We start from the raw sequence: 25,273 nt of genomic DNA, 5'->3' as shown, positions 1-25,273 counted from the left end.
AGTTACGTATTGCTCATCATCTATTCATCGACTTCAAAGCCACATATGATACAATCGATCGGGACCAGCTATGGCAGCTAATCCACGAACACGGATTTCCGGATAAACTGATACGGTTGATCGGATCGATGCGTAGTTCGAGTTTCAGGGCGTTCTTGAGTCCTTCGAAGGCGCAGAGGGTTACGGCAAGGTGATGGTCTTTCGTGCCTGCTATTCAACATCGCTTTGGAAGGGTAATACGAAGAACAGAGATAACACGAGTGGTACATTTCAATAAGTCGTCCAGCTATTTGGCTTCGCTGACGACATAGATATTATGGCACGTAACTCTGAGAAGATGGAGGAAGCCATATCAGACTGAAAAGGAAAGCTAAGCGGATCGGGCTAGTCGTCAACACGTCGAAGACGAAGTACATGATAGGAAGAGGTTCAAGAGAAGACAATGTGAGCCACCACCGCGAGTTTGCATCGGTGAAATCGAAGTGAAAAATCGAAGAATTTGTGTACTTGGTCACTGATGACTGCCGAAAATGATACCAGCAGATAAATCTGGAGACGCATAGTAGCTGGAAATCGTACGTACTTTGGACTGCAAGATGTTTCGATCGAATAGAGTTCGCCACCGTACCAAACTGACAATCTACAAAACGCTATTAGACCGGTAGTCCTTACGAACACGAGACCTGGACGATGCTCGTGGAGGACCAACGCGCACTTTGAGTTTTCGAAAGGTGAGGTGCAGATGGCGGACGCGGAGGAGGCGAATGAACCACGAGTTTCATGAGCTGTTGGAGAACCATCCATCACAGACAAACAGACATAACACCTCTAGTTCCATCGATCACTCGTAGCGCGCATCACATTTGGTCGAGTTTGACGTTTGCTCACTACCGCCATCTGGTTCGTGATTTGCCCAACTTAGTGAAAACAACAGATGTCGTTAGTGTGTACGACGATGAATTTGATGAGTGAATGTTCAATGTGTTATGTCTGTTTGTCGGTGCATCCATCGTCTGAAGAAAGCGAAAAAAGATTCTTGTCATAACATTGCAGAAGCAACACCTATTCGTTTTCTTCGCGCTTATTTCACACCCAAGAGCTCTTTCTTGTAGTGGAGACGTCATCCATATATGGAGAAACTGTGGGGAATATATTTGGTGGGACAAATTTTTGGGAGTCGAACACGGCGCAAAATTCGCAATAGCAATGGAACTGTTGTCCAATGAAGTATGCCTGAAGAGTTTGAAGCCGTCCCACTGTTCTTTTTGTCAACAAATGGGCAGAGCAGGACAGGAAGAAACTGAGCTACTTCAAGCTCATTGGACAGCACTACTCAACTCGTCGCTACTGTGGCATTTTGCTATGACGATGACTATTGTCAGCCCTGGTTCCACCGCGAAAATCGGACGACTGGTGGCTGGGACGTAGCCAGAATGCTGGAGTAACAGAATGGTTTTCGACAACGATGACGGATCAAGAAGCGAGGTGCGTAGCGGCAAGGTGATCGATCAGGTGGTAAACGACTTGCGGACCCTCCGTAGACTGCGTGGTTGGCGACGTGAGCCATGGACTGAGCCGAATGGAGAACTCTTATATACCGCACCGGCACCTTGGCCTTATTCTGAATAAATAAATAATATAATATCTCTTGGGATCAAATGTATGTTATATACAATTTACAGTGTTCAGAATTATGTGCTGTGTACCGTACTCAAAGTTCTATGCAAAGTTATCTCAGCCCGGATTCAGGAGGAGATCGATGCGACTCTCCTGCGTCAGCAGGCCGGATTTCGTGCTGGAAGATCCTGTGTGGACCGTATTGTCACGCTCTGTAGTACTCTGGGGCAGGTCAACGAATTTCAAGAGTTCCTTCTGTCTGCCGTCCCTGCCGAATGAAATGAAGAATCGTAAAGTGCAAAGTTGAAAGTGGATTCCGAAAAGTCGGAAAATTAAAAGTGATGGTGCACCATGTGCACATGTGAGCAAATGGCTGCCTGTTCCTTCGGATAATCAGTGAAATTAGCACTAATGGACTGTATTTTATCAAGTTTATTTAGCCATAAGGAAAGGCCTTGATCACAATGTGTACGAGATAACTAAAAATCCAAGCGCTGAGCCCTCTCATTCTCAAGACTCATACGTTCAAAGGTGTATGGCATACACGGAAAGAAATTCAACTTATTTATCTCGAAACAGCCGCCATCGAAGTGATTGTGCTACGCCGCCATTTATGAAGAAAAGTAGTATTCTGGTTGCCACCTGGATTAGCAAGTGACCGGTTGCGTATGAGCATAGACTTGACTGTGTTTCCAACACCGTCGAGCATAAGGCTTGGAGATGAGTGTCTACAGTGGCATGGCATCCGGAAGAAAGTGTTTTGAAGCAGCAAAAATTGAAGATTCTGGAGCTAGTTCTGCACTTAGGAGTCTATCTAGATTCCTCTACTCCGTTAAGAAAGAAGCAGAAGAGAACACTGAAGTTGGCGGAAAAGTTAACTGCTCGGAGAACATCCAACGACTCGTCCGCCGTCATGGCGGCAAAGGTAAGGTGTCTGCATCCTCAATACTATCCGCCCAAATGGAGATGAAGTCTCAGCCGACGGAAGCTGAGGTAAAGGATCACAACGTTGCCCACGACCAAATCATGGATGTCGTTCTGACGATGACTGCGAACATGAGCAACAGTATGAGGAGTTGACATCATCACGATATGTTTCCATTTTGTTTCTTAGAAACAGCTGACCAAGCTCGATGCTGAAAGATGGCGCAAACGTCGTCGCAAGGATAGGTAACCAAAACCAACAAGCACCGTTTGTAATCAATCGATGGCCATGAAAGTCGGCCGAAGTTCAAGATCACGTTCAAGAATCTGTGGATAAGGATCCGATCTGCCACCAGTGGAGCTATACCATCTGGATAAAGCCTTGGTCGAAAGTGCAGCTGGTCTAATTGATGCCAAGACCATTAACGAGGGCAACTACTTCCACGCGTGGCAAATCTTGAAGAGAGGTTTGTGAAGAGCCATGCTATCGACTCTCGTGAACGGTCTGTGAATCTGAAACGTGTACGATACACAACGTTGTGCGCCATCTTTGGGAGTCAACCGTTAAGCATGGAGAGCTACCGACTACGAAGACATGTGGTGTTCCTGAAGAAACATACTTTCATTCTGAAAGAGTCTTGGCTAGCAGTCAGAAGTCATATTCGGCTCCGTTATGTTTCTGCAACGAACAAGTCGTGGTGCAGAAATCTCATACAGTCGTGTCTTCCAGAGACAGAAACGAAATGTGAATTTTGCGGAAAGTCACATGCTAATCATTGCTGAGCGACTTTAAACCCTCGCTGCACGCAAAGATTGGTCAAGGTTCGAGAACGAATTGTTTGTTTAATTGTCTGCCCAGAGGTCATCGGAGTATCGATTGTTCGTCGGACAAATCGTGCCAAAGATGCAGGACCATACTCTCCTTCATGCTGAGGAAAACCGCAAGTTTTGGAATCTTCAATTAAGCCGACTCGAAGCTGTGAAGACTTGGATCCGGATGGCAAGGATACACGTCGAATGGAATGAATAACTTTTCACAACCTTTATTTCTCGATCGGTTAACAAACAACAACCGTCTACACGCCAATCCCAGGTTACCTATACTCAACTACACGGTCTCTAATATCATGGGTTTCAAAGCTAGAAGCTTACAGCTCGACCATCCTGCACCAATCACTCATCTGAAAAGATATTTTATACTTAATCATCCTCCAAATACTCAATGTTTTCGTATTCCATGTCACTGCTTTCATCTTCTAAATATTCTATATCCTGATAATCTTCTTCTTTTCTACCTCAACCTGATTTTCTCTTCGTTCTTGGATTTCACTTTCTGATAGAGGCATGTAAGAGGATCAAATATTCCCTCGAATCTTGTTCCAGTTACTTGAAACTTGTCTAGATCCCCACAACGTAACGGTTTTTGCCGACTTTTTTCACAATGTACGGACCTCGAAATTTCGGCTTCAGTTTATTTCGTTCTACATTTACTCTGCAGCATCCTAAATCTGCTTCGACATAACGGGTATTCCTATTGCAATGCTTATCATACGTTCGTTTGTTGTATTCCTGCTGGCGGCGATTCTCACATGATGCCTTGTCACGAAGAATAGGTAAGTTCCGCTCATCCAGTTCTTCATTCGTTTCCACCAAACACTGCGTTAAATCATAATCAATTCGTCTGCGTTGCTCAACTCCGAACAACAGTATTGAAGGAGTTGTTGCAGTAGCTCGATTGACGGTATTGTTAAGCAAATATTCCGCATCGGTAATGATTGAATCCCAACTACTTCCTTTCTCTTCCACGAGTTTGCTAATCAGAGGCATCATGGTTCGGTTGTATCGCTCAATCTGACCATTAGCTCGAGGACATGCAGTCGCTACCTTTACGTGTCGTATACCGTGATCTTCCACAAATCGTTTGAATCCTGAAGAGGTGAACGCCGTACCTCTATCGGATATGAGAACCTTTGGTGTTGAATATGCATGGAAATAACTGCGAAGGTTTTTCATCACCTCTGTAGTTTTGGTCGTCTTTGTTGGGAAAAGTTTGATGAACTTCGTGCAGGCGTCCACTACCGCTAAGATGTGTTCATTTTTTCCCTTCCCTCTTTCCAATGGCCCCAGATGGTCGATGTGCACAACTTCAAAAGGAACCGTTGGCTTCTCTACGTTGAACAGTTCACCATCATATCGCTTATTCCGAGGATTGTAAGCAATACATGTAATGCACGAAGTTGAATGGGCTTGAACCTGCTCACGCATCCTGGGAAACCAATATGCCCTCCTGATCATACTGCATACCTTATCTATGCCAAAATGACCCATGTCATTGTGGAACTTATTGATTACTGACGGCGCCATTTGAGAAGGAACGTATAGTAACGATTTATTTCCAACTTTCTTGTACAAAATTTCATCCCGAATTTCGTAATCTTTTATCGATCCCAAATTGACCGCTTCCTTCACTTTTGTTAGTTCACTATCCTGTATCCGTGCAACGAAGATGGCCTCATCCAAAAGGGTTGGAATCGAGTCAACTCCTTCTCCCAGTAAGTGCACATTTAGAGTAGCGTGCACTCACGTAGAAGACCTGCCACCGTTCAGTAGTTTGCCTTATGAAAATTAGCCACAAGGAATCGGTTTGGAAAACATAAGGCAGACTTATGGACCTGCATGAACTTTGGATGAACCAGATCCATAATAAACATATATGTTTATCTTATGTTAACCTTACTAATTCCATTGAGCAACCTTATGAAAGTTCATAAGTTGGTTTAATGAAATTCTTACGATATATCTTACGAACTCAGTAAAAATTCAAGTTGTTTCGGTGAATAAAAGAAGGCGTCAGTACTTTTTTTAATTTACTATCATTATTATTTTAAAACACAGAGATGTCTTAATACAATTCTTCTTCTGATAACATCAAGAATATCATATCATATTTACAATTTCAAACAAGCAAATGGAATCCTTCTAGAAAGATCATTTTTGACCAATTCAATGCCAATATAATACAATGCCGGAAACGATGTCGAGCTCATCGGCCGTTTTATCCGTCGTAAATATGTTTATCCGCAGTTTAATGCAGGCTGCAATAGAAAAAAAGGAGTTGATAAAAATAGATTCATGATTGGGTCCAAGGATTATAGGAATGACCAAGACGTGGCATAGGCAAGGATTTGAAATAAAAAGAATTTGAAAGATTGTGTGATAAGAAAATTATCTCGAGTTTTTAGTGGGATGTCTTTACTTGTGATATAAGACGAGTTCGTACAATTCCATTTAATTCCACCACTTGATTGTACCTTGATAGATACGTATTTCGACCTCAACAGTAAGGCCGTCTTTAGTGTCTCGTACTTGACTCGACTTCGAGTCTTCGACAGTCGAGTCAAGTACGAGACACTGAAGACGGCCTTACGCCTTACTTTTGAGATCGAAATACGTATCTGTCAAGGTACAATCAAGTGGTGGAATTAAGGTTCCTCTAAACACACGAGACGCGACGTGATTCTATCGCTTGGCGACAGCGATTCTATCGCCATTGGTATGGAAGTATGGACGCTTAAATAGAACATTGCCTGCAGCGACCCAACGATAGAATCTCGGCGACTGAAGCCCCAAACGCAGCACAACGGAACGGCGACGGAAACGGAAAATTTGACAGTTAGCCCATATATTTTCTGTCAAATTTTCCGTTTCCGTCGCCGTTCCGTTGTATTGCGTTTGGGGCTTAATTGTCGCGGCGATCAAATCGCTTAGGTCTGGGGGAGCCTTTAAATGGAATTGTACGAACTCATCTTATGACAAGATTGTGTGAGTAAATATACATTGCGCCCAAGAACTGCATCATGTAGTAGAAGACTATACTTACTTGAGTTCAGACTAATATTTGGTATTCGATTAATAGTGTCAGAAACATTTTACGTAATCCAATAAGGCATTTTATGAGACGTTTCGCGGTGGCCCGATTATTTATTACTTTTATGGCGGTAAGCTCCAACGAGGATAATACGCCAATCTCGTATTATCCTCGATTTCGCTAAGCACCAAGCGGTATAATACGCGATTTTAATCTCGGATTTGAACTTAATACACCGATTTTGCCGTATTAAGTTAATCCGAGATTTTCTTGGAGTGGCTGCATGCTTGATTTTTTGATGATACGCACACTAGTTAACCCTCTTGTCAGAATATAATTTCACTGCGGAGAGACCAAAACCCCCAAAACAAAAAACAAGTGGCAAGCTGCAACGACAAAAAGGAAAATTTTCTGGAGATTTTCCTAGTTAGTTTTTCCAGTTTTCCACGTTTCATCAGCATCGATTCGGCCCTACAATAGTGGTAAGCTAAAGAATGTTATATATGCATTATTCCCGCTGATTCAGATGCTTTTGAAGCATTTTCATATTCATTTTGATTTACCCTTTTTTCTTTATCTTTAACAGGCAAGGATTCATATCAAAGAACTAAAACAAAACATGGTAAAGATCTTTCGGAATCTCGGAAGGGGAGTACGCTCGATCTTTGATGGGCGGGAGGGTCGTGGCCAACCAATCAACCCAAAGATAGTACAAATCTAAAATCCAGGAGAGCCGTTGGACGAGTTTGAGGATATATCCGTTACTGTGAAATATAAATAATTGTGAATGAGATTTTCTAAAGAAACCCAGAACTGACCGCAGTGCAAGGATAGTGCATGTATTGTGAATAATGGATGAAAGGACACAATTTATGTTTATTGATCAGTACAGATTATAAATAAACTTATATTTACATGAGAGCAGGATTATTGTTTTAGTTTTTACAGATTAGTATTAATAGTATACAAATAGCATTCATTTTTGTTGGTTTTCAAAACTGTCAGTGGCCCGTGAGTATTTTTCATGAATTTATGAAATTCCTGTTTGGTATCCGAAAGAAATTCACAGCTATACCGTAACTATTTACATAGTTGGTTGACTATTATAATACAGCTTCTTCTAGATGATTCTAAACCGAATGAAGTATCCTTTGGCGCTAGAAAATCATCCCTGGCCTATTGCTTCCAGTCACCCTGATGTTCAGCCTTCTCAAGTTCGTTTCAACTGCTAAAAGCTAAGATCGCTTCTAAGCCATTCTGAACATATTTTACATTTGCGGTTCTTTCGACGTACTCACAACGTTTCCAGCTCACCGTAGTCTGCATGTTGTATAAATTTAACAATACCCATTGATTTGTACAACTAATATATTCAGTCAAGTGTTCACTTAGCACCTCCAAAAATAATAAATGCAAGGTTTATGAGCCATGTGAGCATTTTTTTAATTCGTTGCCTAAGGAAGGCCCCTCTGCTCTTTACTACCAAGTATTATTCTTACACACGAAAACTTTGAATACTTTCCGATCAAGCTCCTTTAACGATCAAGCATAAAGTTAGTTGAAAAATTCAGGATAGTATACCGATGCGAAAATATTTAAATATTCTAGTGATTCTTGAGATGTCTATATGAATACCTGGAGAAATTCTTTGTGGGTTCCGGAAGAAGCGTGGAGCTCTTGGAGAAGTTTATGGGTAATTATTGGAGGAACCCTTGAAAAATTCCTTGCTGAATTTTTAATGAATTTCTGCAAAATGTCTGGTAAATTCGTGGAAGATACCTGGAGAAAGTCCTAGGGTTTACCTTGAGGAATTCTTGGTGAGATTCACAAGAGTTTTCAGTGGAGCTCCTGGAGCAGTTCCTAGATGTATCTGGCAGGATTCATCTGAGCAAATTTCTGGTGACTTTCTAGAGGCTTATGGCTTATTTCTGGAAGAGTATTTGAGGAATTATTGAAGTAGTTCTTGAAGGATTCCCGGAGAAAATTCTGGCTAAATTCTTGGGAACTTCTTGGAGAGATGCTAAGAGGTTTTGGGGAATGCCTGAAAGGCATTGTGCGGTATTTCTCGGAGAATTCCCTATCAGTGTCTGGAGAAATTACTCTGAAATTGTGAGAGAATTTCTGTAGCACTACTGGAGGAATTCATGGGGAAATACTTGAGGAAACTCTTTGCTAAATTCTTGAGGGTATTCTTGGGATAATACCTGGGGGAATTCTTGGGTAGTAATGTCTGAAGGAATTTCTAGTAAGTTCCTGAAGGATATCCTGGCAAGCTCCTAGACGAAATCTTGAAAGGGTCTGTGGGAAATTTCTAGACGATACTTCTTTCTCATGGAGGAGCTTTTGGGAATTCCTGAAGCAACTCTTGGATAATATCGGAAGGAACTCCTATGAATTTGGTAAAAGTTTGCCTGATGGAATTTCTGCGAAATTCATAAGAAATTTTAAGGCATTACGAAATTCATAAGAAATTTTGAGGACATCACCTTCACCATCGAAAATTACTACTGGAATTCCTCCAGGCACTCTGCCGAAGGTTTCGCCACGCATTTCTTAATAAGTTCATCCAGGAAATCATCCGAAAGTTCCTCGAGGACTTCATCTGAAAAATCCTCCAGGAATTCCTCCTTAAGTTCCTCCAGGAACTCCTTCGCATGATCCTCAAGGAACTCCTCCGGAAGTTCCTCCAGGAACTCCTCCGGAAGTCCCTCCAGGAATTTCTTCGGAAGCTCCTCCAGCAATTCCTCCGGAAGTTCCTCCAGGAATTCATCCGGAAGTTCCTCCAGGAATTCATCCAGAAGTTCCTCCAAGAATTCCTGAGGAAGTTCCTCCAGAAATACATCCGGCAGTTCCTCCACGAATTCCTCCAAAAGTTGCTTAAGGAATTCCTCAAAAAGTTCCATCAAGAATTCCTCCATAAGTTCATCCAGAAATTGCGCCGAAAGTTCCTCCAGGAACTCCTCCGGAAGTTCCTCCAGAATTTCCTCCTGAAAGTTCCTCCAGGAATTACTCCGGAAGTTCCTCCAGAAATTACTCCGAAAGTTTCTCCAGGAATTCCTCCGGAAGTTCCTCCAGGAATTCCTCCGGAAGTTCCTCCAGGAATTCCTCCGGAAGTTCCTCCAGGAATTCCTCCGGAAGTTCCTCCAGGAATTCCTCCGGAAGTTCCTCCAGGAATTCCTCCGGAAGTTTCTCCAGGAATTCCTCCGGAAGTTCCTCCAGGAATTCCTCCGGAAGTTCCTCCAGGAATTCCTCCGGAAGTTCCTCCAGTTATTACTCCGGAAGTTCCTCCAGGAATTGCTCTAGTTCTCCCGGAATTCCTCCGGAAGCTCCTCCAGGAATACCTCCTAAAGTTCCTCCGGAAGTTTCTTCTGAAGTTCCTCCAGGAATTCCTCCGGAAGTTTCTCCAGGAATTCCTCCGAAAGCTCCTCCAGGAATTCCTCCGGAAGTTTCTCCAGGAATTCCTCCGGAAGTTCCTCCAGGAATTCCTCCGGAAGTTCCTCCAGGAATTCCTCCGGAAGTTCCTCCAGGAATTCCTCCGGAAGTTCCTCCAGGAATTCCTCCGGAAGTTCCTCCAGGAATTCCTCCGGAAGTTCCTCCAGGAATTCCTCCGGAAGTTCCTCCAGGAATTCCTCCTGAAGTTCCTCCAGGAATTCCTCCGGAAGTTCCTCCAGGAATTCCTCCGGAAGTTCCTCCAGGAATTCCTCCGGAAGTTCCTCCAGGAATTCCTCGGGAACATCATCCAGGAATTCCTCCGGAAGTTCCTCCAGGAATTCATCCGGAAGTTCCTCCAGGAATTCCTCCGGAAGTTCCTCCAGGAATTCCTCCGGAAGTTCCTCCAGGAATTCCTCCGGAAGTTCCTCCAGGAATTCCTCCGGAAGTTCCTCCAGGAATTCCTCCGAAAGATCCTCCAGGAATTCCTCCGGAAGTTCCTCCAGGAATTCCTGCTGAAGGTCGTCCAGGAATTCCTCCGGAAGGTCCTCCAGGAATGCCTCCGGAAGTTCCTCCAGGAATTCCTCCGGAAGTTCCTCCAGGAATTCCTCCGAAGTTCCTCCAGGAATTCCTCCGGAAGTTCCTCCAGGAATTCCTCCGAAGTTCCTCCAGGAATTCCTCCGGAAGTTCCCCCAGGAGTTCCTCCGGAAGTTCCTCCAGGAATTCCTTCCGGAAGTTTATCCAGGAATTCCTCCGCCAGTTCCTCCAGTAATTCCTCCGGAAGTTCCTCCATGAGTACTTCCGGCAATTCCTCCGAAAGTTCCTCCAGGAATTCCTCCGGAAGTTCTTTCAGAGATTTCTCCGGAAGTTCCTCCAGGAATTCCTTCGGAAGTTCCTCCAGGAATTCCTTCGGAAGTTCCTCCATGAATTCCTCCGGAAGTTCCTCCAGGAATTCCTCCGGAAGTTCCTCCAGGAATTCCTCCGGAAGTTCCTCCAGGAATTCCTCCGGAAGTTAATCCAGGAATTCCTCCGAAAGTTCCTCCATGAATTCCTCCGGAAGTTCCTCCAGGAATTCCTCCGGAAGTTCCTCCAGGAATTCCTCCGGAAGTTCCTCCAGGAATTCCTCCGGAAGTTCCTCCAGGAATTCCTCCGGAAGTTCCTCCAGGAATTCCTCCGGAAGTTCCTCCAGGAATTCCTCCGGAAGTTCCTCCAGGAATTCCTCCGGAAGTTCCTCCAGGAATTCCTCCAAAGTTCCTCCAGGAATTCCTCCGGAAGTTCCTCCAGGAATTCCTCCGGAAGTTCCTCCAGGAATTCCTCCGGAAGTTCCTCCAGGAATTCCTCCGGAAGTTCCTCCAGGAATTCCTCCGGAATTTCCTCCAGGAATTCCTCCGGAAGTTCCTCCAGGAATTCCTCCGAAGTTCCTCCAGGAATTCCTCCGGAAGTTCCTCCAGGAATTCCTCCGGAAGTTCCTCCAGGAATTCCTCCGGAAGTTCCTCCAGGAATTCCTCCGAAGTTCCTCCAGGAATTCCTCCGGAAGTTCCTCCAGGAATTCCTCCGAAGTTCCTCCAGGAATTCCTCCGGAAGTTCCTCCAGGAATTCCTCCGGAAGTTCCTCCAGGAATTCCTCCGGAAGTTCCTCCAGGAATTCCTCCGAAGTTCCTCCAGGAATTCCTCCGGAAGTTCCTCCAGGAATTCCTCCGAAGTTCCTCCAGGAATTCCTCCGGAAGTTCCTCCAGGAATTCCTCCGGAAGTTCCTCCAGGAATTCCTCCGGAAGTTCCTCCAGGAATTCCTCCGGAAGTTCCTCCAGGAATTCCTCCGAAGTTCCTCCAGGAATTCCTCCGGAAGTTCCTCCAGGAATTCCTCCGAAGTTCCTCCAGGAATTCCTTCCGGAAGTTCCTCCAGGAATTCCTTCGGAAGTTCCTCCAGGAATTCCTTCGGAAGTTCCTCCAGGAATTCCTCCGGAAGTTCCTCCAGGAATTCCTCCGGAAGCTCCTCCAGGAATTCCTCCGGAAGTTCCTCCAAGAATTCCTCCGGAAGTTCCTCCTGAAATTCATCCGGAAGTTCCTCCAGGAATTCCTCTGGAAGTTCCTCCAGGAATTCATCCGGAAGTTCCTCCAGGAATTCCTCCGGAAGTTCCTCCAGGAATTCCTCCGGAAGTTCCTCCAGGAATTCCTCCGGAAGTTCCTCCAGGAATTCCTCCGGAAGTTCCTCCAGGAATTCCTCCGGAAGTTCCTCCAGGAATTCCTCCGGAAGTTCCTCCAGGAATTCCTCCGGAAGTTCCTCCAGGAATTCCTCCGATAGTTCCTCCACGAATTCCTTCGGAAGTTCCTCCAAGAATTCCTCCAGGAATTCCTCCGGAAGTTCCTCCAGGAATTCCTCCGGAAGTTCCTCCAGGAATTCCTCCGGAAGTTCCTCCAGGAATTCCTCCGGAAGTTCCTCCAGGGATTCCTCCGGAAGTTCCTCCAGGGATTCCTCCGGAAGTTCCTCCAGGAATTCCTCCGGAAGTTTCTCCAGGAATTCCTCCGGAAGTTCCTCCTAGAATTCCTCCGGAAGTTTCTCCAAGAATTCCTCCGGAAGTTCCTCCAAGAATTCCTCCGGAAGTTAATCCAAGAATTTCTCCGGAAATTCCTCGGGAATTTCCCCCAGGAATTCCTCCAGCTGCTGAAGGATTTGCTTGTGGGGATGTTATTGTGCCTGCATGAATTCTTGGTGGTGTTCTTGTAGGAATTTCTGGTGGAGTCCGTGGAGGAAGTCCTTGTGCAGTTCTTGAAGGAGTTGATGGTGAAGTTAATGAAAGAATTCTTAATGGAATGAGTGAAGAATTTCTTGATTGAATACTGAAAGAATTCCTTGTGGAGTTCTTGGAAGAATAGCTGTTTCAGCGGCTGGAGGAAATTCTAGTGGAGCTCATGGAAAAATTTCTGGTGGTGCTGCTGGAGTTCCGACAGGAATTATTGGTGGTGTTCCTGGAGGATTTCCTGGTGGAATTTCTGAGAGATTATCAGGTGGAGTTCCTGGAGATGCTTCCTGTGCTACTGGAGGAATTCCTGACGAAGTTCCTGTTGGGAAAGCGAATTCCTGGCGGGGAAGGAGTTTATGGAGGAATTCCTGCTGATGCTTCTAGAGAAATTTCTGATTAGGCTGTTCCTGCAGGAGTTGCTTATGGTGATCCTGGAGGAAGTTCTTGTGGCGTTCTTGGAAGAGTTGTTAATGGAGGAACCCTTAATTTATTTGTCGGAGAAATTTCCGGTGGAGTTACTGGTAGATTTCGTAGCAAAGTTGCAAGAGAAGTTCCTGCTGTGTTTAAGCTGCTGGATAAAGTCCTGGTAGAGTTCCAGAGGAAATTGCTGGTGCAGCTGCTGGAAGAACTGCTTGTTGAGAGCCGGAGAAATTCCTGGTGTTCCTTGAAAAAATTAGTATGAATCATATGAGGGAATTCCTGGTTAAGTTCCTTGATGAATTACTGATGGAGTTCCTGTGGAAATTGCTGTTGAAGCTGTCGCAGGAATTGCTGATGAAATTCCTGAAGAAATTGCTGGTGGAACTGCTTCCTGGTGGGAATGCTGGATTAAACCTTGTAAAGATCCTGGTTCAATTGTTTGCGGAGTTTTTGGAGGCATTTTTGTTGAAGTTCCTGGAGAAATTGTTGAAGGAATTCCTGGTGGAGATTCTGGGGGGATTTCCTTGTGATGTTTCTGGATGAGTTTTTAATGGAGGTCCTTAAAGTTTCTGGAGGAATTCCTGGTGAAGTTGCTGGAGGATTTCCTATTATAGTTCTTGGAGGAATTGCCGGTGAAGTTTCTGGAGGAATTGCTTTTGAAGATCCGGGAGGTATTCCTTGTGGAGGTCTCATAAAGTTCCGGGAGGAATTCGTGGTATTTTATAAAAGAAAAATCACTGGTGGAGCTGCTAGAGAAATTCTTGGACGAATTATATATATAATTATTGCTGGAATTCTTGGAGGAATGCTGTTTCGACTGTTAGAATTTGCGCTGGAATTACAGAATCATCGGTGGAATTGCTGAATTAAATACCGGTGGAATTACCTAAAGAAATTTCAAGGGAAATTACTGAAGGATGTTGTTTTGATAAACTTGCGGAATTCATGCCAAAACTAATGGTAACTACCATAACATGAAGTTTTCCGGAAAAAGAAATCGATTTTACACCATGATTTAGGAGTTCTGATAAATTTTGAAGCGAAATATGAATAAAAACAAACAACAGAAGTCATCACGCATTTTTTATGATTCCATCATTCTCATACGCACACCACCTCAAAAGCCTTCATAGTAAAATATGGCTGCGTGCTTAATACGAACTTGGTGCTTACCGTTCGAGGTATTAACTTTAATACCGGACTAATGAAAACCCGTATTAAATCGAGTATTATGGGTCAAACACAATTGGTCAAACACAATCCCATGGGAAAACTGTCAAAACGCACGCAAACGTATCAATTGTGTTTGACCCATTATCCTCGTTGGTGCTTACCGCCACTAATGTTTTGTTTTGGTATGAGTCTGCGTGAACATTCCGTTAGGTCCGAACACAAAATAATGTTTGTAACGTTTTACTTTTCATTTGTGTTTTCTTCAGCATTTCATGCTTAGAATGCAATGGTATGAATAATCTAACGACACGTTTTAAGAATCATATGAAAAACTTTGTTCTAAAGTCCTGATAGACTAAAAGTAAAACAGACAGAATTGATGATAGGACCCATCGGAATATTCAGCGCGAAATTACCAAACAAACGGGCTCCCACTAATTGTCAAAGTAGATAAACACGAGAAAAACAGCTGTTTCGATCTGTCTCATAAAATGCCTTATATAATTGCTCAAGCCGGTACGTAGTACGTAGTATTCAATATCAATTCGCGAATGCCAACAAACTGGAACATCTCGTTTATATAGGGCACATTCTTCGGTGGACTTCAGACGGTTTGCTACTGCCTTAACCGGAAAGGGACATCCATGATATCGGTACCAATATCGCAGTTAGCTCAGAGAAACTTTCATCGCAGCGGACGGGCTGGAACTATGAATAATTAGGATCAGTTATTGATCTATAATCAAGAAATAAGAAATATTATGTACTTACTCACAGCAACCTTTTAAAACGTAAATTACATTTTTAGATAACGTTCATTGTTTCGATTCAGTTCCGGACACTGTTTCGACGTCGCACTGAAAAACATCCCGTTCTTGTGCGCTTCGTAGCCGTGTTATTAGCGGCTAAGTATTTTCAGCTAAGTAGGCGATTCCTATTCCGATTCCCGCTCTAGCAAGGAAAAAACTTTTCATGGAGCGAAACATTCTCCCTGATTCACTGGGTGTTGTGTGAATCTTCTGTCCGTTGTCTAGTTGTTATGTATTCACCCTATGCGACCCATGGTGCCACCTCTGGACGAAAACGGCGATCCTGTGTTTAACTCCATCACTTGGGCTTTAGTGCACAATGATTTTTTTTTTCTAATATTGTGTGGTTGTCGTTCATGTTAAACAGTCGAGGTATGTGAGGTATATCTGGAATTTTAAAACGCTAAAGCAATCGCTCCTGGTGCGATTCAATCTCCACGGAACGATTCTGTCAGAGTGGAAATTTCTCGCTGCTGGCATCTGAAAGGATGAATAGAACCGGTTTCCTTCCCAAATGCGATGATGAAGATTCTGCAACCAAGCAAATAAAATCCCAAGCAACCAGAAGTACAGATTTTACTTAAATTTACTCTTAACCGAACTAATTGGTTCACTATGGTTCACATCAAGTTCCAAGCATCCTTAACGGAACTTTAAAGTTCACTTAAAGTTCCGTTACATACAAAAAATTACTTAAAATGAGAGCTGATTAAGCCAAAACAGCCCTTCTTATCCGAACTTCTGGTTGCTTGGGATGTTAGGACTGTAAAATATAAATGTATAACTAGGTAAACTCAGAAGATTAAGTGCACAATCTTACCCCATACTGGTCGTCAAGATGAGATTGACTTTCAATTTGATTACAATGCAGTCCCGCCACTATGATGTCCACCAGTTGAAGATCACATCCGGAACAAGGGTGTTTTCAAGATGGGCTCTCTCACTACTCTCCCCAGAAAGGTGGTGGATTTGATTGACGGTTTCACATTTTTTAATTTGAAGTATATAGATCGATACGTTTGGGTCGATAAGACTAGACTACTAGAGTCCTATAACTCCTATTATAGTCACTGGATAGTCACAGTCATGCGGGCAAAACTCCAACACTTGTGCCTCATCTTGCGATGTGCATTGCTTCGCCAGCTACCGCTAATTCGTCGTTGCCTTTGCCAATAGTTTGGACATTACCCATACGACTTCTCACACCTCTACAGCTTTGTTTGTCCCGGCCTCGGTCCCGGCTGGATGGCAGCGATACCAAAGAAATGCTCCAAGTACTTCTGGATGGCTTACATCAGTTTGAATCCATTGAATGATTTTCTCCGCCCGTTGCGCGACAAAATGGTCTTACGATGCTCTTTTGGATCGACGTCTGAGGATAAGAGTGTAAACAAGCTTTTATATAGTTACTTTCAGCAATAGCGAATTAAAAAACAAAACTCACCTTGCTCCAAACTGATAGTCTTGAGAATAATCTTTCTTTCTTCATCCGTGTTAGAAAAGCCAGCCAAAGAAAAAATCTTCTACACTTGGTCCAAGGCTGCTCCAACGAGCATTTCAAACATGCAATTTTCACGATGATTTAAAGTTCAGGGGACACTTGTCCTTTTTCAGGAAACCTCGAGATGTATAGTATAAAGTACGCTGGTGTTTGTAGGCTAGCTTGGTGTCGAGTAAGCTGAGGTTCTGCAGTTATGTGATCGGTGACGGGATTTCCTTATAATCAACACATCAGATTTTCATATGAGGCCCAACCCTCGAACCGTTGCTCCATCCGTTCAATCTGTTAAAAGGGCCGAAACAATGGTTATTGTACATTCAAAATACGCAACGGCAGATGCACAACAATGAAACGGAAGTAGAGTACCGGAGCATATTTGGATCATGAGTCGAAACAATAACAGACTTCTTTCAGATTCTATCCCAGCATTTTTGAATCAACTTCTTACCTGCATCCGAGTCCGCATCTGATAACGGGAAATCGTCCAAAACCGCGGCATTGCAATAATTATTAGGAAATTATCCAAATCATGCAAAATGTGGTCGACCGGAATGCAAAAACAAAACAAAACAATGACGTTTGAATGAACACATGAGATAACATATTGCTCCATAAGATTACCTTATGATTTTTATTCATAAGCAAAGACATTTTTATTCATAAGGTATATGAATGTATTTAATACTAATGATTATGAATTTCATAGATGCCTTATGAAACGGTTATGAAATGAACTTTTGGTGTTTCATAAGGCATAACTTATGAATTTCCATATTTTATTTACGCCAGTGTGGGGCAAGAGTGTGCGTGGGGTAAGAGTACGTTTTCGATTTTTTGAAGTAATAAAAAAAAGATAAACTAGCAACACTGCATCAGTTTGATAGGTATTCTGGCCAACTATTATCATGTGTAATTGTAAACGATTTGAATAAACAACAAGGGAGATATGGAGTTAGATAACTTGTTGGTCATTTTGCTAAAAATAATTGGGTTTCCGCAACTAGTATTTCATTACCATATAAACGTTCAATCAGGTGAACATTATACCGTTTCGATAACCTATTGTATAGAGTACTTTATGGTACAGAACACCAATCCGATTGGTTTTCAAAGAAGTCAAAACCATTACTTGAATAATTTTGGGACTGTGGGGTAAAAGTACGCAGGAACCGGTGGGGCAAGAGTACGCATATGAATCTTCAAGTTATGATGTCAAACCCGTATCTCCGGCCGAAATAAGACTTCTTCCAAAGCGCAAAGATCCACAACTAAGAAAAAAGGGACAGAATTCGAAATTATCACAAGTTTTAGGATAAGTTGAAGTAATTCGGTGTTAGAAAGGACTTAGCGAACAAAGCACTGAAGCGAAATAATGCAATTGTATTAGGACTTGTTGTACAACAAAACATAGTACGAAAACACAATTTCATCTAAATGATTATTTCATTTAATCAAAAGAAACATCCATAAATTACGCAACGTTTAGCTGGGAGGGGTTGCGAGATGTGTGACGATCCATATAATTTTTAGAGGATTTATACAAATAGTATAAGATAGGGGGGAGGGGTGATGAAATAGCCAAATTTTACGTTACGTGATTGGTGGACTTTCTTTAAGGTAAATGCCTTTGTATACGCCACGCGAAACCTGATATATATTTTCACCTCTGTAGTTTTTTGCATATATAAAAAAACAATGGTTTTTCGTATGAAAGTGCACATTTTTAGGACCCCCTCCCCCTTTAAGAGTTACGTTATCTATAAATATTCCCTTATATATGCTCATTAAACATCAATTAAATGTTATTAACTCTTATTTGTGTTAATATATACTCAAAGCACATGATTGGATAAATGCGTACTCTTACCCCACCCGATGCGCACTTTTACCCCACCGGTGGGGTAAGAGTGCGTTTTTCACTTGGCTTGCAATAAGGGTTCTACTAAAACGAATCTTAATAATATCAATATTTTTTCCACTGGGTAACATGAAGGAAGAGTATATAAATCATCGACACTGATTTGATATGCAGAGGCTTGCTTCATAAGGGCCACATGATCGATTGAAAACTAAGTGCGTACTCTTGCCCCACTCTTCTCTACTCTGGATAGAGCATCGACATGTTGCATCCTTAGTCCTGATCTATGTGAGATCTCAAAGTCGAACTGCTCCAGATACATTGCCCATCGAGCAATCTTAGGACTAGCATCCCTTTTTCCAGCGTTTGTTTTAACGAATTACAGTCCGTCACAATCTTGAAATGAAGACCAAAAGATAGATCCGGAATCGTTGAAGACAATAAACGATTGCCAATGTCTCCAACTGTGAGTAAGCTGTGCAATTTCGATTCAGCTGGTGACGTTTTCTTGCTAAAATACATAACCGGATGCATTAAACCATCGTCCGTTTGTCGCTGCAACAACACGCCTCCGTAGCCAGCCGCCGAGGCATCCGTGTGAAGCTCGGTGTCCGCAGTTGACGAATAGATACGAAGAACTGATTTAGAGGCCAGAGAATCTTTCAATTTTTCAATCGCTTGAATATGCTCCGCAGTCATCGCAAGATCTCGATCTTGCTTCATCAAATCGTACAATGGAGCTGCTAGCACGTTGAACCCATTGATGAATTTACGGAAGTAGTTGACTAGTCCAAGAAACCTTTGAAGAGTTTTCCGGTCATAAGGAACCGGAAAGTCACGAACCGATTGAACATGTCGTTCACTCGGTTGTATAGAATTGAAATTCACTTCATATCCCAGATACTCTGCTCGGGTTTTTATGAAGTGACACTTGGACAATTGAAGTTCTAGGTGATTATCCGCCAACGTTTCCAAAACTTCCCTCAAAGTTCTGAGATGTTCCTCGATGTTCTCTGATGCAATCATCATATCGTCGATGAAAACCACTATTCGGTCGTCCCGGATGAATGGGTCGAGCACCTTCGTTATATACTTAACAAATATAGCCGGAGAATTAGCGTACCCGAATGGCAACCGATTAAATTCATATTGCCCGCTATTCGTTACAAAAGAGGTGTACATCTTACTCTCTTCCGTCAGCTCAACGTGGAAGAAACCGTTTTTGAGGTCTATAGACACTTAAAAGACAATTTTTATCTCGGTAAAATGAATTGACGAACATGGTCGTAAAAGTTCATTTTAACTGATATCTCGTTAATAAATATGACGTTTACATAAGTTACTGAAACTCGGTAGTCAAGTTTGCCATAGTAATCGGTAGTTTGGAATTTGACTGAGTTTCGGCAAACCCTACTGTCAAACGTATAACCCCTATAGCGTGCTCTGTTAAAAAACACGTGAAGATAACCAGTGGAAAAATAAAAATTAGTAAGTATTCAACCTGATTCCAATTGCCTCTACTAACAGGACACCTCGCAGGACACTATAATCTGTTCAAAATTCACATAACTAATGTTTGTATTAATTTCAGCTCCAGCTGTATTTCAAACAGGAAAAATACAAATTAAACAGCATGGATGGAAACAACTAACCTTCGGAATAAACACGCTGAACGTCATTGGGATCAGGAACCTATATTGGGACCAGGATTATGTGAGCAGCGTACTAATAAACGTAACAAACGTTGAAAACGGGGATAGAGCGAGCTACACAATTGGTCCTGCTCTCTGCGGAATCGTGAAAAGATAGTATTAGATGACTGCCAGAGCAAAAAGAAAGAATCCTTTTCATTTTGGTAGGCAATACCGTGTTCGCATTACTTATTAACATTCTATCTAAGGTTTTATTTAAAATGTTCATATTGTTTTTCACAAAAATACCTTCAAAATATAATTTCTTTCCATACTGAATACGGTTTTCATTTTTGTTTTGATTTATCTAAAAATAAATAAAAATAATCACTGAATTTCGGCAAAGCGCTTTACCGAATTGATCGGCAACGCACTACCGAACGGCACGGTAAATTTTGACAGCTGGGTAGAATCAAACATTTTACGACCAATCGGTAATTTGAACTTTCACCGAGATTTTTACCGAAATATCAGCTGTTGGATTCTCGGCAATTTATTTTACCGGCCTCGGCGAAAAAAAATAAGTGTGTAAGGATGTAAAATAACGCTTCCCTTGAAGCTTCAAGATTTGATCCTCAATCACTGGCATTGGAAAACGATTTCTTTCAACAATACGATTTAATGGCTTATAATTCACACACATACGATAACTATCGTCCCTTTTCTTTGTCAACACCACTCGAGATGTATACGGTGAATCACTGTCACGAATTATTCCCTTCTTCAGCAAATCTGCCACAATTTTATCGAGTTCGTTTCTTTCAAACATACTCTCGCCTCTGAGGCGACGCCGAAAAGACCTTGTTTTCTTTCAATCGTATTTCTGCCTTATACTTGACCACAGGTATAGCGGGTCGTGAGCGTTGAAAATAACTGTCTTCCAAAAGTTCCAGCAGCTTACCCCGGTAGCTGTATGTTTCTTTACTGTCACCCACATCGAGATTGGCATGTACGATACTCAAGGTACACTCTGGTGTACATGTCGTTTCAACTTCCCCGAACATAGACCAGTCAGAAATTGTTGATAAATTGCTTGTTGGTTTGAGAGTATTGTTAACCGTAAATCGAATAGACTGAATACAGTTCTCTTTCAGAAAGCTTCTTCCCAAAATCAAGCCTATCTGCATAGTTTCTTCAGAAACTACCAAGAATCTCGCTAAAAGTTTCTTCTCATCAACGTACACCGAGCTTATCCATTCGCCTAAAACTTTCACTCTACAATTATTTATACCTACAATTTCTTCTATTGTTTTCCTAATCGTAATACTAGCAGACAACAAACCTTGCAACAAACTTTGTTTGATAAGATTGGCATAACTACCTGAATCCACCAGAGCGAGGGTGCGAATACGCTCCTCGGCCATATCCAGTTCTACCACCGCCTGGGATGATTCGTCTACCGTTATTGCATTAGCTTGACCACTCTGAAACACCGCGTTCGTCGAACTCCGCTCAGCTGCCTTTGGTCTCCATTGGTATGCATCCTTTGGCTTGACACAATCCACCGACGATGTACACTTATCCGACGAGTGTCCGACCTTCGAACACTTACCGCATCGCTCCCTGCGTTGAGGCCTTGGGCAATCCATCGATTTGTGTCCGGACTCTCGACAATTGAAGCAAATAACGTCATGGGCAACTGATTCATTTGGGTTCACAGAAATGCTTTTCGGCCGAATAGCTGTTTGCGGTACCATGCTCAAATTTGACGAAACCCACTTGATGTGACGCAACAATTCCAATGTTGAGTTGTAGTGCATCGAAAGCAGATTCGGATACACTCTGTCGTGACGTAAGCCCTTGATGATGTACTTCAATGTTGCTGAGATGCTGAAGTCGCCCTTTTGAGCCAGGGCGTCGACGCGATAAACAAACGACTCGTACGACTCATTCTTCTCAATTTTAACAGCTTCCAGTTCTCGGTGGATGTCCGCCTCATCAAACGTTTCAGGAAATGCCACTACTAACTGATCCTTGAACTGAGCCCAGGTGAAAATTTGTTCCTCTCGACGCCTGTACCAGTTAGCCGCCGCTCCACTTAGACGAGTGGAACCGTACAGCAGACACACCTGTTCTGTCCAGCCGTACAGAACACGAAAATGGCCAATTGACCAGTGCATGATGACGTAGGTTGACAGTTCACAGAGCTTGTTTTCATGGACTTAGTCTCTGGAGCAGCTTCCGGAAAAACTGTTTTGCGATTAATTAAGAATATTAATGTCTGCTGTGGTTGATTTATGGTAGGAATCAAAGCATATCACTAGAATATTCGGATCAAAATGATTTTGAACGAAAATTACGGATTTTTGTTTCCAGCTGATCGATTTTAATTCTAACACCTTGTAAACAAGCTCTGTGAACTGTCAAATAATTGAGCGAGTCGAGTCAAGTACGAGACACTGAAGACGGCCTTACTGTTGAGGTCGAAATACGTATCTGTCAAGATACAATTAAGTGGTGGAATTCAATGGGATGGTATAAACTCGTCTTATGACAAGTGAAGACATTCCACTAAAAAGCTCAAAATAATTTTCTTATCAAAATAATTGAGGTTAAGTCAAGATCTTGCATTGGTCCATACGACGCAACCATTTAAGTACTCCGTCTCCTTCTGAAAACTCCGGTATGAGTTTTCCTACGTCGTGAGGATGTAATGTAAAGTGCTGCATTTGTGGTTGCGGTTGTTGTACCCGTGCGTCGTTATTTCTACTTTTCTCGTTTCTCTGCGTATCGTCTATTCCGTCGCTCGTGACGTCATAGAAACGATCCTCGTTCTGCTCATCGTTTTTCGCTTTAGCCGCCATTTTCCTCGTCATCGGCATCGCAGCTAACAATCCGTCTACCGTTGCACTCCCAATTCGTCGGAGTGTCCGCTTCCGGTCTTTCGCTTCACCGCTAGTGCGTATACGGTGGGATCCCACTTCTGAATCTGAAGACTTGGATCCGGATGGCAAGCACCCAAAAAAATCTGCACGTTGTTTCCACCTGAAAAAGTACGTAGATCTTTTCCACCTGAAATTCACGTAACTTTTACCTGATTTTTCGATAGAATTTTCATTCTACGTGAAAATCAGGTAAGTTCTACCTGAGTTTTGGATAGAGTTCACCGGACACGTAAGTTTCACCTGAATTTTCTGAAGCATTTGCAGTTACGTGTGCACGTAAAATGTACCTGAAAATTCAGGTGGAAACAACGTTTAGATTATAGATAGTGGAATATATAGATGAGCGAAGATAAATCCTCTGTCTCCAAACGAGCTGTCAAACGTGTCTCCAAACGAGCACGACGTCACGATTTCAATGGAAATGTTAAGGGCTGTGACGTCATATGCGCGTGTGCACGGGCAAAAAAATCGCCTCAGTCATGCTTTCGCTCATCTATAGATTCTACTATCTATAGTTTAGATTATTTGGAGTGAGGAAACACGTCGAATGGAATGAATAACTTTTTCACAACCTTTATTTCTCGATCGGTTAATAACAGGCTATTGACATCCTATTGTTTAGCCCATCGCCAGATCGTAGCCAGGATGTCCTGGGCTATATTTTTTTTTCATACTGCGTTTCAATGATGACAGCGGTCTATGTCTATTGATGATGATGACACCGCGCTTGTCACCGGCTCGGTTAATAAACAACAACTGTCTACACGCTAATCCCAGGTTACCTATACTCAACTACACGGTAAACTGAAAATCTAATATCATGGGTTTCAAAGCTAGAAGCTTACACTAGGAACAGGTCAAGAGGAGGGGCAAGCCCAGGGGTGCTCAGGATACATGAGTGAGTGAGTGAGCACTTAGAGCATCATTATCGGTCGCGAGCATTTTAATCACCCGCGCAGCGCTGTCATTTTAGTTTCGTCACTCGTTTCCGTATCGGTCACTATTTTCGGCTCTCAATTTGGTTGCTGTATTCCGTACCGGTGACGTTTGACAGTTGACGGTTCATCAAATAGCAGCGCTCTTATCGCGCTACCAAATTTGGTCACCTGTCAGTCGCGCTACTGTTATAGCAGCGCGTTTAGTAGCGACCGGTAAAGTGTCAAGTAATGATACTGCGCTGCCAAACGGCTTAAACTCACCACCGGTAATCTTGCTCTTATACACGGATAAAAATATAAAAGCTAAATAGATTAAAATTTAAGCTAAAACCATATTCGATCTATCCACTCATTGCTAGGATTATTTTTAATTTAATCTCCCGAGGATTAAAGTTGATTTATTCATTGCAAAGCTTTCTTTGCTATAATTGTTAGGCAACGGTGTGCATATTGTTTACATCTTAATTTAACATAAAAATATGAAAATGAAAAAACAAACAACATTTAGATTACGTCACGACGTTGAAAGAGAATTGAAAAAAGGACGGGAATTGTATGGGATTTAAGCCACGACTAGAATGTAAAAGTCCAAGGGCAAACAGTAAGTGAAATTGTGCCTCAGAGCGGGGGTAATTACGGTTCGTTTTTAGAGGTTTTTAGTAGCCTTTTTGCGGACGTGTTGTATCTTGAGCAATTGCCTGGGTTCCATATGGAGAAACAGGGGAAACCCGATTGCATTTGTGGGATTGCCAAGGGAAACGACACAAGTTTTTCTGAGCTGAAAAGTTCCAAAAACGATGATAATTCCCTAAAAATAGACAACAAAGCACGCATGCCGTCTTTTGTGAGTGATATGCCGTCTTTTTCAGCATAGGGTAAAATACCCAATAGTGGACCCCCTAGTAGCGGAATTTTGTTCTTCCTGTCATAAGGAGTAGAAATTTTCAACATAATAACACTGCTTGATATCTAATAACAAGTTCTGCATCTCCTCTCCACGATACATACCTAAAACACTCAAATACACGACGTTATTTGTTGAAATTAACATTTTAATGTCCGACTGAATTCACCCTATAGTAGACCCCTGGGGGTCCATAATAGGAAATTGCTTCCCTATAGTCGACACTTCATTTGATTTTCATGTTTCGTTTCGGGACGTTCTTCTTCCCTATTGTGGACCCCCCAAAATATTCCTATAATGGACACTCTTATGTTTATTTTTTATGGAATTGTAAAAAATCATCTAATTTTACTTTCAATAGCATTTCCAATGCATGTAATCAAGTCATAGGACTGTAAGGTAGGTTCTCCTGATGGAATTTCAAAGCAAAATATTTACATTGTGCTGTAATAATGCAAAGACGGCTGGAGGGTCCACTATTGGTTGGGGGTCCACTATTGGACACTTTACCTAGGA

General features: G+C 42.5%; 3 long non-coding RNA genes across 4 annotated transcripts; 1 reads left to right on the top strand and 2 right to left on the bottom strand.

Moving 5' to 3' along the window:
• Nucleotides 1–5,395: 5,395 nt before the first annotated feature.
• On the bottom strand, nucleotides 5,396–6,562 carry LOC134212892 (uncharacterized). Its single transcript, XR_009979372.1, has 2 exons — nucleotides 6,422–6,562; nucleotides 5,396–5,636 (listed from the first exon to the last, which is right to left on the bottom strand). It is a non-coding gene; the product is annotated as an uncharacterized LOC134212892 (long non-coding RNA).
• Nucleotides 6,563–6,765: 203 nt separating this feature from the next.
• Nucleotides 6,766–7,333, top strand: LOC134212889 (uncharacterized). Its single transcript, XR_009979370.1, has 2 exons — nucleotides 6,766–6,891; nucleotides 6,996–7,333. It is a non-coding gene; the product is annotated as an uncharacterized LOC134212889 (long non-coding RNA).
• Nucleotides 7,334–14,326: 6,993 nt separating this feature from the next.
• Nucleotides 14,327–17,234, bottom strand: LOC134212883 (uncharacterized). 2 transcript variants are annotated; one of them, XR_009979367.1, is made up of 5 exons: nucleotides 16,930–17,234; nucleotides 16,425–16,763; nucleotides 15,801–16,352; nucleotides 14,943–15,511; nucleotides 14,327–14,879 (listed from the first exon to the last, which is right to left on the bottom strand). It is a non-coding gene; the product is annotated as an uncharacterized LOC134212883 (long non-coding RNA). The 2 variants fall into 2 exon arrangements; XR_009979366.1 differs by having other exon boundaries at nucleotides 16,425–17,234.
• Between the last annotated feature and the right edge of the window lie 8,039 nt (nucleotides 17,235–25,273).

The sequence above is a fragment of the Armigeres subalbatus genome, chromosome 1 (genome assembly GCF_024139115.2).
Source record: "Armigeres subalbatus isolate Guangzhou_Male chromosome 1, GZ_Asu_2, whole genome shotgun sequence".
Lineage (NCBI taxonomy): Eukaryota > Metazoa > Arthropoda > Insecta > Diptera > Culicidae > Armigeres > Armigeres subalbatus.
Note: the sequence above shows the minus strand (reverse complement) of the source record. Positions and strands in the feature narration are given on the sequence as shown.